Raw genomic sequence first — 15,359 nt, 5'->3', positions numbered from 1 at the left:
TGGCAACAGCTCTGGTAGACGTTCCTGCAGTCAGCATGCCAAATGCACACTTCCTCAAAACTTGGACATCTGTGGCATTGTGTTGTGTAACAAAACTGCACATTTCACAGTGGCCTTTTATTGGCCCCAGCACAAGGTGTACCTGTGTAATCATCATACTGTTTAATTAGCATCTATGCAACACCTGTCAGGTGGATGGATTATCTTGACAAAGGATAAAATGCTCACGAACAGGGGTGTAAAAAAAATTCTGTCACAAAACCATGAGAGAAATATGCTTTTTGTGCAGTATGGAACAATTCTGGGATCTTTTATTTCAGCTCATGAACCACGGGACCAACACTTTACGTGTTCCGTTTATATTTTATCAGTGTATGATTGAATAGCGAGGTAAAATGTAAAACGAGGCATTGTTATGACCTGGTAATATATCTTGCTACACTAATATCACTCATAGTCCTACATCATATTCAAATAAAATTTAATTGGTCACATACAGATGTTAATGCGAGTGTAGCAAAATGCTTGTGCTTCTAGTTCCGACCTTGCAGTAATATCTAACAAGTAATCTAACAATTTCACAACAACTACCTTATACACACAAGTGTAAAGGAATGAATAAGAATATGTACATATAAATATATGGATGAGTGATGGCCGAACGGCATAGGCAAGATGCAGTAGATGGTGTAGAATACAGTATATACATATGAGATGAGTAATGTAGGATACGTAAACATTATTAAAATGTTGTTATTTAAAGTGAGTGATACCTTTATCAAGTCCATTTATTAAAGTGGCCAGAGATTTGAGTATGTTGGCAGCAGCCTCTCTATGTTAGTGATGGCTGTTTAACAGTCTGATGGCCTTGAGATAGAAGCTGTTTTGCAGTCTCTCGGTCCCAGCTTTGATGCACCTGTACTGACCTCGCCTTCTGGATGATAGCTGGGTGAACAGGCAGTGGCTCGGGTGGTTGTTGTCCTTGATGATCTTTTTGGCCTTCTTGTGACATCGGGTGGTGTAGGTGTCCTGGAGGGCATGTAGTTTGCCCCCGGTGTTGCGTTGTGCAGACCTCACTACCTTCTCGAGAGCCTTACGGGTGTGGGCGGAGCAGTTGCCGTACCAGGTGGTGATACAGCCCGACAGGATGCTCTCGAATGTGCATCTGTAAAAGTTTGTGAGTGCTTTTGGTGAAAAGCCAAATTTCTTCAGCCTCCTGAGGTTGAATAGGCGCTGCTGCGCCGCCTTCACCACGCTGTCTGTGTGGGTGGACCAATTCAGTTTGTCTGTGATGTGTACACCGATGAACTTAAAACTTTCCACCTTCTCCACTACTGTTCCATCGATGTGGATAGGGGGGTGCTCCCTCTGCTGTTTCCTGAAGTCCACGATCATCTCCTTTGTTTTGTTGATGTTGAGTGTGAGGTTATTTTCCTGACACCACACTCTGAGGGCACTCACCTCATAACTGTAGGCCGTCTCGTCGTTGTTGGTAATCAAGCCGAACTACTGTAGTGTCGTCTGCAAACTTGATGATTGAGTTGGAGGCGTGCATGGCCACGCAGTCATGGGTGAACAGGGAACACAGGAGGGTGCTGAGAATACACCCTTGTGGGGCCCCAGTGTTGAGGATCAGCGGGGTGGAGATGTTGTTTCCTACCCTCACCACCTGGGGGCTGCCCGTCAAAGTCCAGGACTCAGTTGCACAGGGCGGGGTCTCGACCCAGGGTACAGGGTATAAGCACACGTGCAATAACTATTAGGTCTGTTATTCATAAGCGGTTTTGAGTGCTGCTACCCACCACTGATTACAGCATATAAATCCCTATAAACAGTGATATGAATCATCTATGAGCATTGGTTTACATTCCAGTCTGTGCACCATGCTATGTGTGGCTCCGCAGGTCAAACCCAGGCTTACTTTGTTTGGGTATCGATCCACCGGCCTCATTAGTGGGTTTTGACCAGAGCGACGCCCCATCTTGACAAGGCTTCGCTCCAACGCTTAACTCTTCCGCGTCTCCAACGCTGCGCTTGAAATATGCATAAAGTTCAACCTTTTCTACCGCTCCGCTAGTAGGGTCCTTCGCCGCTCACCTTCCCACAATCCTCTGCACATTTTCTCTGTGTGCCCTTGTTGAAAATGAATGGGGGTGGAACTTCTCCTGAATTCCCGGTTGGAGAAAACCCTGCATTACTCTGTGTGTGGGAGCTCAGACAGGGGCGTGGGCGGCCTGACTCCACCGGCTCTGTCAGGCGCTTTCCTCCAACTGCCCACTGAGCAGCGGGGATTAGGACAGGGCCCGGTGTTCTGGATGTTTTTTTGTTCTGCAGCCTCACTGATTTGACCCGCTAGGATGTTTTCTGTCAGACTTAAAGCTGCAATATGTAACTTTTTGGGCAACCCGTCCAAATCCACATAAAAATGTGAGTTATAGATCTGTCATTCTCATTGAAAGCAAGTCTAAGAAGCGGTAGATCTGTTCTATGTGCACAATTTCTATGCTTCCCGTTTTCTATGCTTAAGTTTCATGTTGGCTTCTTTTACTTTCGGTTTTGTACACCAGCTTCAAAAAGCTGAAAATACATTACTTTTGGTTATGGAAAAGATATTTCACAGCGATTAAATGGTATAATGATTATCTACACTACTTGCTTGTTTTGTCACATGAACTGAAATTCGGCGAACTATTAGAGTTGTAACAACCAAAGCCTTTAAGGCTTTGACTTGTAAGTCTGTCTGTCTGGGGGTTTTCAATAAAGCCTCTGACAAAGAACATTATAGCAATACAGTGTGATGATGAGAGATATACACTATATGGCCAAACGTATGTGGACACCTGCTTGTCGAACATCTCATTCCAAAATCATGGGCATTAATATGGAGTTCATTCCCCCATTGTTGCTATAACAGCCTCCACTCTTCTGGGAATGCTATCTACTAGATGTTGGAAAATTGCTGCAGGGACTTGCTTCCATTCAGCCAAAAGAGCATTATTGAGGTTGGCCACTGATGTTGGGTGAATAGGCCTGGCTTGCTGTCGGCCTTCCAATTCATCTCAAAGGTGTTTGATGGGGTTGAGGTCAGGGCCTTGCAGGCCAGTCAAGTTCTTCCACAATGATCTCGACGAGTGGTGGAAAAAGTAACCAATTGTCATACTTGAGTAAATGTATAGATACCTTAATAGAAAGTTACTCTAGTAAAAGTGAAAGTTATTAAAATACTACTTGAGTAAGTCAAAGTATTTGGTTTTAAATATACTTAAGTATCAAAAGTAAAAGTATAAATTATATTAATCAAATCAAAATGTATTTGTCACATGCACTGACTAAAACAGGTGCAGACCTTACTGTGTAATGCTTACTTACAAACCCTTAACCAACAATGCAGTTTTAAGAAAAGTAAAGTTAAGAAAATATTGACTAAATAAACTAAAGTAACACGATACAATAACGAGGCAACAGTATATACAGGGGATACAGGTACCGAGTCAATGTCTTGGGGAACAGGTTAGTCGAGGTAATTGAGGTAATATGTACATGTTGTTAGGGGTAAAGGGGCACACTGTTTTTAAAATGTATGGATAGCCAGGGGCACACTCCAACACTCAGACATTATTTACAAAAGATGCATTTGTGTTTAGTGAGTTCACCAGAGGCAGTAGGGATGACCACGTGTTCTCTTGATAAGTGCATGAATTTGACAATTTTCCTGTCCTGCTAAGCATTCAAAATGTATGGGTACTTTTGGTTGTCAGGGAAAATGTATGGGTACTTTTGGTTGTCAGGGAAAATGTATGGAGTAAAAAGTACTATATTTTCTTCAGAAATATAGTGGAGTAAAAGTTGTCCAAAATATAAATAGTAAAGTACAGATACACCAAAAAACTACTTAAGTAGTACTTTAAAGTATTTTTACTTCAGTACTTTACACCACTGATCTCAACAAACCATTTATGTATAGACCAAACTTTACATTTGGCACTATGCATTCGTGCAGTTAGCATTCTCCTGGCATCCGTCAAACCAAGATTAGTCCCTCGGACTGCCAGATGGTGAAGTGTGATTCATCACTCCAGAGAACACATTTCCACTGCTCCAGAGTCCAATGGCGGCGAGCTTTACACCACTCCGACCGACGTTTGGCATTGCGCATGGTGATCTTAGGCTTATGTGCGGCTGCTGGGCCATGGAAACCCATTTCATGAAGCTTCCGACAAACAGTTATTGTGCTGACGTTGCTTCCAGAGGCAGTTTGGAACTCGGTATTGAGTGTTGCTACCAAGGACAGACGATTTTTACGCGCTACACGCTTCTGTACTCGGCGGTCCCGTTCTGTGAGCTTGTGGGGCAACTCTAGCAGGGCAGAAATTTGACGAACTGACTTGTTGGAAGGTGGCATCCTCTGACGGTGCCACGTTGAAAGTCACTGAGCTCTTCAGTACGGGCCATTCTACTGCCAATGTTTGTCAATGGAGATCGCATGGCTGTGTGCTCGATCTTTATTCACCTGTCAGCAACGTGTGTGGCTGCAATAGCCGGATCTACTAATTTGAAGGGGTGTCCACATACCACGTAGTGTATATGTACAGGTCTTCTAAAGTCAAACCTCATCAGCTTGTTCTGGTGAGATTCTTTTCAAGTTGCATGACGAGCTGAGTGTGTATGTTGTTGATTAGCTGCTGCAATTATTTTAATATTGGGTAACATGCTTACACTGCTCTTTTTGCGAATCAGTTTCTGATTGAGAGAATTGCGCCATGTAAAATATGTTTTTATCCATCCACTGTCCTTGCTCCCTTTAGCAACCACACATAGTATGCAGCACTTTCAATACAAAATCCCTTTGCAAAATCAAATCAGACAATTGGTCAAAGAGCATTAGCTCAGGAGTTAACGCAAGTCTTCAGATCTCAGGCAAGGTAACTCATTGGCTCATTCACTAATTGGCTACCATGTAACTATTCCCCAGGTCGTTGCTGTAAATGAGAATGTCTTCTCAGTCAATTTACCTGAACAAATAAAATAAGGGTTAAATAAATCCATAAAAGCACCTCCATTACATGTGGCGTGATAGAACCTACAACAAGTCATTTGATTGGTGATCCACACCTCAGCAGCAGGAACAAAAGGATATTCAGCAAGGGTGGGTGTGATGTGCAGTTAGAAAATAGATCTCTCCCCGTATACACAGTAACTCACCTCCTCTCTCCCGTTTCTGCAGGCACAATGCCTCTCCCAAAGCCTTCTGTATACATGCTTAACATTTTGCTTGTCTCCAGAGGTTCCTAGAGCAGCCAGCGACCTCTGACTTGCGTCAACGCCGCCATGCCCCAGTGCCTTGTTAGGCAAACTGGCCTTAATTGGATTCTTTGTAAAGGGCTAATTTATGCCAAAGGACTGAGATCTGGTTAGAGGAGGGATAGAGAGTGGCGAGGGAGAAGGAAAGTGGTGGTGGTGGGGGGGTGGTAGAGAAGGAAAGAGAGGGATTTAGGACTGGGGGAGAGTGAGAAAGAGAAGGATGGAGGAAGGAAGTACAGAAGCTGATCAGTAGAAAGACAGAGGAAGCAAAATCAATCTCAGGAGAGCAAAATAAACCAACAAAGAAAGTAATTACAGGGAAGCAGCTAACCAGAGGCATGCAGTCGCATCACTGGGGTACGCTTCACTGCCACCTCTCCTACTCTCTCCCTCCTCTCCCTCTCTCTCTTCCACGCTCTTGAGATTTTTCTTTCTTTCTTTCCCTTCCTGTTTCTGTCTCCCCCCCACACACATTCCTGAGAGGACCTGGGCAATTTCATCCTGTCAGTGCTCCTTTCACCTTAAAGGGCAAAGATGGAACGCCTGGGAGAGAGAGACACTCGTAACAGCTAAAGGTCAGGCTGTCCATAATTAAAGCAGCCAGGTGATACATAGTCAATGAGGTGGCTGGGAGAACAAATGGAACGACAATGGGTGACCACACAAGAGTATCTGCCCTGTTGAGTAGTAAAAGCAGAGTATTGATGCTTATTCTGACTAGAGTGCACTGTCTACATCTAGTATCTGTAACAGGTGTGAGAGTATACATTTCACTTGTTTAAATGAATTTACCATACTCCTGCAATAGAGCGTGTGTTCGTACATTTCATTATTCCTGTTGTGACCTCAGTTTATGTCTGTGTCCACAAAAATACACACAGAGACCCTTCTATTGCTCAGAGTTTATCTAATAGCTAGATACAAATGTAGACTTTTCAGAGTTATCTTCATTCCTATCATGCCCCAAGTCCCCATCTTACACACAGCCATAGCAGAGATGGAAGAGCAAGCAAGACACCCTACTCTGATTATTTTTTTGGTTCAATGAAAGTCAATGAACTAAGTAGACCAGACCCAGCTGCTATTGCATTGGTGTCTATGGGAGACCCACCCCATTAAGTAGACCGGAACTGACAATTATTTTCAATGGTAAACAGCCGGAGTGAACTATCTTCATTTATCCACCATCTTTGGCCCTAGTACTAACACGGTAAGTGGTGGTTTTCCTCTCGGTTTTGGGGGATGTGTCATAGAGATAGATTGAGGACTCTAGATGGATATAACATGGAGATTGATGAGCATGGACATTATTGAGTCCTCTATCTATCTCTATGGGTAATTCATTCACTCTTTACATAATTCATTGGCTGCTTGGTTGATATGAAACCGTTATTACTTACTGTGAATCAAATAAAATGTTATTAGTCACATGCGCCGAATACAACAGGTGTAATACAGTGAAATACTTACTTACAAGCCCCTAACCAACAATGCAGTTAAAAAATACGGATAAGAATAAGAGATAAAAGTAACAAGTAATTAAAGAGCAGCAGTAAAATAACAATAGTGAGACTATATACAGTCAATGTGCGGGGGAACCAGTTAGTTGAGGTAGTATGTACATGTAGGTAGAGTTATTAAAGTGACTATGCATAGATAACAACAGAAAGTAGCAGTGGTTTAAAGTGGGGGTGATGGGGGGCACCGCAAATAGTCTGGGTAGCCTTTGACAAGATGTTCAGGAGTCTTATGGCTTGCAGGTAGAAACTGTTTAGATGCCTCTTGGACCTAGACTTGGCGGTCCGGGACCACTTGCCGTGTGGTAGCAGAGAGAACAGTCTATGACTAGGATGGCTGGAGTCTTTTACAATTTTTAGGGCTTTCTTCTGACACTGCCTTGTATAGAGGTCCTGGATGGTAGGAATCTTGGCCCCAGTGATGTACTGGGCCGTACGCACTACCCTCTGTAGTGCCTTGCGGTCGGAGCCTGAGCAGTTGCCATACCAGGCAGTGATACAACCAGTCAGGATGCTCTCGATGGTGCAGCTGTAGAACCTTTTGAGGATCTCAGGACCCATGCCAAATCTTTTCAGTCTTCTGAGGGGGAATAGGTTTTGTTGTGCCCTCTTCATTACTGTCTTGGTGTGCTTGGACCATGATAGTTTGTTGGTGATGTGGACACCAAGAAACTCTCAACCTGCTCCCCTACAGCCCCGTCGATGAGAATGGGGGCGTGCTCAGTCTTCTTTTTCCTGTAGTTCACAATCATCTCCTTTGTCTTGATTACGTTGAGAGAGAGGTTGTTGTCCTGGCACCACACGGCCAGGTCTCTGACCTCCACCCTCAAGACCGTAGTTGATCAGGCCTACCACTGTTGTGTCATCAGCAAATGTAATGATTGTGTTGAAGTCGTGCCTGGCCTGTCAGTCATGAGTGAACAGTGAGTACAGGAGGGGACTGAGCAGCACCCCTAAAGTGCCCCTGTGTTGAGGATCAGCATGTTGGATGTGTTGTTACCACCTACCCTTACCACCTGGGGGCGGCCTGTCAGGAAGTCCAGGATGCAGTTGCAGAGGGAGGTGTTTAGTCCCAGGATCCTTAGCTTAGTGATGAGCTTTGAGGGCACTATGCTATTGAACGCTGAGCTGTAGTCAATGAATAGCATTCTCACATAGGTGTTCCTTTTGTCCAGGTGGGTATGGGCAGTGTGGAGTGCAATAGAGATTGCATCATCTGTGGATCTGTTGGGGCGGTATGCAAATTAGGGTGGGTTTCTGGGATAATGGTGTTGATGTGAGCCATGACCAGCCTTTCAAAGCACTTCATGGTTACAGACGTGAGTGCTACGGGTTGGTAGTCATTTAGGCAGTTTACTAGAGGTCGACCGATTCTGATTTTTCAATGCCGATACCAATTATTGGAGGACCAAAAAAGCCGATACCGATTAATCGGCCAATTTGTATTTATTTATTTATTTGTAATAATGACAATTACAACAATACTGAATGAACACTTATTTTAACTTAATATAATACATCAATAAATTAAGCCTCAAATAAATAATGAAACATTTTCAATTTGGTTTAAATAATGCAAAAACAAAGTGTTGGAGAAGAAAGTAATATGTGCCAATATGCAATATGTGCCATGTATGTGCCATGTAAAATATGTGCCATGTTAAAGTTCCTTGCTCAGAACATGAGAACAAATGAAGTTGGTGGTTCCTTTTAACATGAGACTTCAATATTCCAAGGTAAGAGGTTTTAGGTTGTAGTTAATATAGTATTTATAGGACTATTTCTTTCAATACCATTTGTATTTCATATACCTTTGACTATTGGATGTTCTTATAGGCACTATAGTATTGCCAGTGTAACAGTATAGCTTCCGTCCCTCTCCTCGCCACTACCTGGGCTCGAACCAGGAGCACATTGACAACAGCCACACTCGAAGCAGCGTTACCCATCGCTCCACAAAAGGGGAATAACTACTCCAAATCTAAAAGTGAGTGATGTTTGAAATGGTATTAGATGCTGCTCAGTCAGACTGCTCTATCAAATCCGACTTAATTATAACATAATAACACACAGAAATACCAGTCTTTGGTCATTAATATGGTCGAATCCGGAAACTATTATTTCGAAATCAAAATGTTTATTCTTTCAGTGAAATACAGAATCGTTCTAAATATTCTGTTATATTGCTGTTACATTGCACAACCTTCAATGTTATGTCATAATTATGTAAAATTCTGGAAAATTAATACGTTTTTTTGTTAGGAAGAAATGGTCTTTACACAGTTCGCAATGAGCCAGGTGGCCCAAACTGCTGCATATACCCTGACTCTGCTTGCACTGAACGCAAAAGAAGTGACATCATTTCTCTAGTTAATATTACCTGCTAACGTGCATTTATTTTAACTGAATATGCAGGTTTAACAAAAATATACTCTGTGTATTGATTTTAAGAAAGGCATTGATGTTTATGGTTAGGTACATTTGTGCAATGATTGTGCTTTTTTTTTGCAATAATTTGTTAAATCATCACCCGTTTGGCTAAGGTGAAGTAGGCTGTGATTCGCTGGTAAATTAACAGGCACCGCATTGATTATATGCAACGCAGGACAAGCTAGTTACCCTAGTAATATCATCAACCATGTGTAGTTAACTAGTGATTATGTGAAGATTGTGAAGATTGAGGGTTTTTTATAAGATAAGTTTAATGCTAGCTAGCAACTTACCTTGGCTCTGCAGCCACAAGGTCCTTTTGATGTTGTAGTTGGCCAGCCAGTCTCCTCATGGATTGCAGTGTAATCGGCGTCCAAAAAGGCCGATTACCGATTGTTATGATTAATCTGTCGACCTCTAGAGTATGTACGTATGGTCACTGTGGGGACGACGTCATCGTTGCACTTATTGATGAAGCCAATGACGGATGTGGTGTACTCTTCAATGCCATCGGATGAGTCCCGGAACATATTCCAGTCTGTGCTAGCAAAACAGTCATGTAGCTTAGCATCTGCTTCTTCTGACCACTTTTTTATTGATCTAGTCACTGATGCTGCCTGCTTTAATTTGTGCTTGTAAGCAGGAATCAGGAGGATAGGATTAGGAATCAGGAGGATAGAATTATGGTCAAGGGAAAGCTTTGTATGCGTCTCTGTGTGTGGAGTATTGGTGGTCCAGAGATCCTTTTTCCCTCTGGTTGCACATTTAACATGCTGATAGAAAGTTTCCCAGCATTAAAGTTCCCGGCTACTAGGAGCGCCGTCTCTGGGTGAGCGTTTTCTTGTTTGCTTATGGTGGAATACAGCTCATTCAATGCTGGCTTAGTGCCAGCCTCTGACTGTGGTGGTATGTAAACAGCTACGAAGAATACAGATGAGAACTCTCTCAGTAGGTAGTGTGGTCTACAGCTTATCATGAGAATCTTTACCTCAGGCGAGCAATAGCTCGTGAATTCCTTAGATATCGTGCACCAGCTGTTGTTTACAAAATACATAGACCGCCGCCCCTTGTCTTACCAGACGCCGCTGTTCTATCCTGCCGGTACATCGTATAACCAGCCAGCTGTATGTTGATATTGTCGTTGTTCAGCCACGACTCCATGAAGCATAAGATGCTACAGTTTTTAATGTCCCGTTGGTAGTTTAATCTTCTGCGTAACTCATCGATTATATTCTCCAAAGATTGCACATTTTCTAGCACAATGGAGGGAAGTGGGGGTTTATTCGATCGCCTACAAATTCTCAGAAGGCATCTTGACCTTCGGCCCCTCTTTCTCCGACCTCCTCTTCACACAGATCACGGGGATCGGGGCCTATTCCTGAGGAAGCAGTATATATTTTGCGTCGGGCTCGTCAGATTCATGGATTCTGCTAGTTCGTGGTGAGTAATCGCAGTCCTGAAAGACAGTAGCGGCAACATTATGTACAAAATTAAAGGATTCTGCTAGATCGTGTTGAGTAATCGCAGTCCTGAGAGACGGTAGCGGCAACATTATGTACAAAATTAAAGGATTCTGCTAGTTCGTAGTGAGTAATCACAGTCCTGAGAGACAGTAGCGGCAACATTATGTACAAAATTAAAGGATTCTGCTAGTTCGTGTTGAGTAATCACAGTCCTGAGAGACGGTAGCGGCAACATTATGTACAAAATTAAAGGATTCTGCTAGTTCGTGTTGAGTAATCACAGTCCTGAGAGACGGTAGCGGCAACAGTATATACAAAATAAGTTAATAATAAGTTCCAAACAACGCAAATAAACAAACAAAAAAACAATCGGCTGGGTGCACGTAAAACGCCTGCCTTCTCCGGCGCCATCTAGAGAAAATGCAGTATGTGGGGTTGGCTTTTAAACAAGACTAAAGAAAAGGGAGGTATCTGTGACTTTAATACTAGACATTACTCGTTGTTACTTGAGAATGTCAATGGAACTCATTCATAGCAGACCTGCGCTCAAATAGTAATTGTCTTCTTACAAATAACTTTTCCTGTGCTTGAGTGAGCTTGCCCGGGGGAGAAAATGTAACCAACTGAGTAGTCCCAAAAGTGCAAACCCTCAATCAAGGCTCAATCAAAAGAAATGTATTTGAAAAAGCAAATTAATATAATTTAATCCCAGGTCTGTACTGGCGTTTTGAGTGAGGATATTTTGAGGATGTCCTCCTGGGATAGTCATAGCTTATCTCGGTCTATAATGCATGTATCATATTGGCTATAGTGAACCTGGCGGTGTTCATCCTCTGCCCGCGGGGTAAGAAAGAGGCCCATATTTGCATTGTGGGGAGTTTAATGATAGCTGGCTGAGAGACGGTTAGCCTGCCTCAGGGACCACGACAACCCATCAACAACAGGAAGCAAATTTTGAAACTCTCAATTCAGCACTGCGGGGAGTTAGAGAAACGGAAGAGAGGAACGATGAAGAGGGAGAGAGAGAAATTAGAGAAAAACAAAAGTGTCTTGGCATAGTGCCTTGTGGGTAGTTACCGTATCCAGGCCGCGACGAGTCATTTCTCAGTTGATCTGTCACTCTCGTCTTGCTCTGGGTGCGTGTGTTCTCATCTCACACATCTTTCAGCATAGAAATAGGAGTATCAAATCGAATCAAATTTTATTGGTCACATACACATGTTATTGCAGGTGAAGCGAAATGCTTGTGTTTCTAGCTCCGACAGTGCAGTAATATCTAACAAGTAATATCTAACAATTTCACAACAATACACACAATACACACAATACACACAATACACACAATACACACAATACACACAATACACACACTTCTAAAAGAATGGAATTAAGAATATATAAATATTTGGACAAGCAATGTCAGAGCAGTAGAGACTAAAATAGGGTACAATGGAATAGAGTACAGTATATACATATGAGATGAGTAATGCAAAATATGTAAACATTATAGTGCGTGTGTGTGAGGAGATAACGCTAAGTGAGAGAATGTGTTAAACATTCTGTGTCTTTACTTGGTGATTTCAATGATGAGTATGAAGAGGAGATATCAATATCAGCTAAACTCATTGTTCATGTAATCCTTATTCATGTAACAACTTATTCAAAGCACAAACACACACACACACATGTTTGTTTTACTATCCTTGTGGGGACGAAAAAATTGATTCCCATTCAAAATCATTATTTCCCTAACCTCTAACCCTAAACCCAAATTGAACCCCTAATTGTAACCTAAAACAGCCTTTTTCCTTGTGGGGACCAGCGAAAATGTTCCTTGTTTTACTATCCTTTGTGAGGACTTCTGGTCTCCACAAGGATAGTAAAAACACACACCCACAGACTTCCGGCATTTGTTATGTTACTTATGTAGTTGTCACATCTGGTAGAGGACAGAAGTTGAACAGGAAGAATCTGTATAAAGAAATGAAAACATACAGGCTTTCGTACCACAATGCCTGCCATAATATAAGATTATATAGAAGACCTGTGTTCAAATACTATTTTAAATAAGTTGTCTGTGCATGATTGAGCTTGCCTGGCAAAATGTTCCTATGTATTTGAAAGATTTCAAATAGTATTTGAATCCAGGTCCGTTTTCTGCAGCTGTGTTCTGTCTACAGTGCATTTCACAATCAAGAAACATAGTTGCTCTGAAGAAACTTCCCTCTTTTATTTATGTATTCATAAGTATGACAGGGAGTGTGTTGCTTTCCCCCACACAAACTTTAGGGATTGTTGTCACTAGTTTTTGGAATCGATCTCTGTTGTCTTCTACTCCCTTTTCTCATCATCTCTCCATCTCCCACTCTATTTTCCATGTCTTTCTTTCCTACACACTTTCCCTCCATTTCTCTTTCCATCCCTTGCTCCCTGTCTCTCACTCACTCTCTCCCTCCCTCTGGCGATTCTCATCACTAATCTCTGTTAGCAGCAGTAACCTAACCTCCCTCTCTACCATGCCTGTCCCAGAGATACCGCAGCCCCGGGCAGGATGTGTGGCCCTTCCTGATCCTCGTACTCAACACTCAAAATAGAAACTAGCTTTCAGAAGGTGCCTATATAGAGGTCTATATCTGTCATGCAACAACAACAGCCCCTCTGCACCACTTCCTGGACTTGAACCCCAGTGGGTGCTGGGTAGAAGGCGGTGATATATTTCTCCCAACGCCAACCACTGATACAGGATCAGATACCTTTACATCTTCCAAAATGGATTAGGGTTGAGGCAGCCTGTTGCAATTCAAGGTAATGTGTGCATTTCTTAAAATACCTATTCAGATTGGGGAAAGGGTCACTTGGTAGGGTCTGGAGTGGGGTGAGCGGGGTCTGGTACATATAGAATACTCATTAGTCTGAATTAAGGAATGCATCCTTCCTCTGGTTCCTTTACAGTGGAGGCCCATGGCTATTACCACTGATGACATTAATCATGAGCCTTTTCCCGGAATGCTGGGGAGAATCTATTCTAGACCAATCAATGGCAGTATGTGTGGGAGGCATGGGCATATCACATCAGCCCTGGGGATTTACTGCTGACATTTGCATTGGCTCATCATGGGATTTTCAATACCATGATGGATGTCATTGATGGTGCAAGGAGGGTGTGTGTGCGCATATGTGTGTGTGTGGGTGTAGGGCAGGTGTCTCTGAGTGTGTGTGTGTACGCATAAATCAGTGTGTCCGCATCCGTGTATGTATGCGTGCTGGTATGTGTCTCTACGTGTGAGTCACTGTGTGTGTCCCCTTTATGCGGTGGTGTATCCCACCCTATACTGCGTGTCCTGAGGGAAAGCCAGTCTAGTAGGTCTGTCTATGAGAGCCTTGATGAAAAGCGTTGATGAGGTCCGTCAGGCCTGCAGCTATCTTCAGCAGCCATGGGTAATTTAGAACGGGTCATTTCAGCCTTTGGTGATAAGGGAGAATGGACCCATCATATCTATTGTGTGGTTGAAGGACCGTTGAAACGGTGAGGTCCGAATGTCGAGGGCAATTCAGAGGAGGGCAGGTCCTTGTGTCTATGGAGAGAGGCTGGTTGGTGGATAAATATGTGGCGTCGTTGCAGTCACGTAGATGATCAGATCCCACAATGGAAGGAGAAATCAGAGGAACCAATACTTTTACGTGAATATGATATTAGTGAAGATGATACCAATCCAACAGGTGCAGAGTGACTGTAAAAAAGACAACTGGCATTGTCACCCTCCTCACAGGATCAGCCTGCGCTTGAAAGAACAAGGTGCCAACAGGGAAGAACAGAGAAGTGACTTGTGGTACCACACATTTGGAGGCCACAATTTCTGCTCTCTTTCCATTTTTCATAAATATAGTCCACACTGGTACACTTCTGGGGTTTTCTCTAGCTTCCTCAATTCAGCACACTAGTTGAAGTGTCACTTTCAACTACTTAGCTGCAACTGAAACGTGAAAAGTCAGACTAGAGAAAGTTTGTGGCAGGATGCAGCGTTGGCTGTAAAACAGATTTGAGCCAACAACACATTACCATATTTACTGACAGGGTTGAATCCTTGTTGATGTTCTCAGGTTACAAATTCATGTATTTATATAACCGTGATAGACCAGAAGTGTTGGTTTTATTGGCGCGACTATAGTATGCATTGGTTGAAGCACAATGTTAAATTAAAATCTAATAACCAGCAGCATACCGTGCTGCATCCCACTGCAGGCTTGCCTCTGAAGCTAACCAGGGTTGGTCCTTGTCGGTCCCTGGATGGGAGCCCAGATGCTGCTGGAAGGGATGTTGGAGGACCAGTAGGGGTCACTTGTCTTCGGTCTAAGTATACTGAACAAAAATATAAATGCAACATGCAACAATTTCAAAGATTTTACTGAGTTACAGTTCATATAAGGAAATCAGTCCATTGAAATGAATCAATTAGGCCCTAATCTATGGATCTTATATTTCCTACCTTAAAAAAAGGCAGGACAAAGACACATCAATGGGACTCAAGATCTCGTCACAGTATCGCTGTGCATTCAAATTGCCATCGATAAAATGCAATTGTGTTCGTTGTCTGTAGCTTATGCCTGCCCATACCATAACCCCACTGCCACCATGGGGAACTCTCTT

The 15,359-nt window shown here is 42.9% G+C and overlaps 1 protein-coding gene across 2 annotated transcripts in view; it reads left to right on the top strand.

The window, feature by feature from the left end:
• Positions 1–15,359, top strand: part of LOC109897100 (RAS guanyl-releasing protein 2) — a 75,345-nt gene that overhangs the window by 1,425 nt on the left and 58,561 nt on the right. The window contains exon 1 of one of the 2 annotated variants that reach the window (XM_031832479.1): positions 13,298–13,516. The exons of the other annotated variant lie outside the window; for it this stretch is intronic. The gene's annotated coding sequence lies outside the window, so the exon portion shown is untranslated. Of the gene's footprint in view, positions 1–13,297; positions 13,517–15,359 lie in introns of those variants that run through there. 2 annotated transcript variants of the gene reach the window in all.

The sequence above is a fragment of the Oncorhynchus kisutch genome, linkage group LG9 (assembly GCF_002021735.2).
Source record: "Oncorhynchus kisutch isolate 150728-3 linkage group LG9, Okis_V2, whole genome shotgun sequence".
In the NCBI taxonomy this organism is placed as follows: Eukaryota; Metazoa; Chordata; class Actinopteri; order Salmoniformes; family Salmonidae; genus Oncorhynchus; species Oncorhynchus kisutch.
The sequence above is the reverse complement of the archived record's forward strand: the minus strand, read 5'-3'. Positions and strand labels throughout refer to the sequence as shown.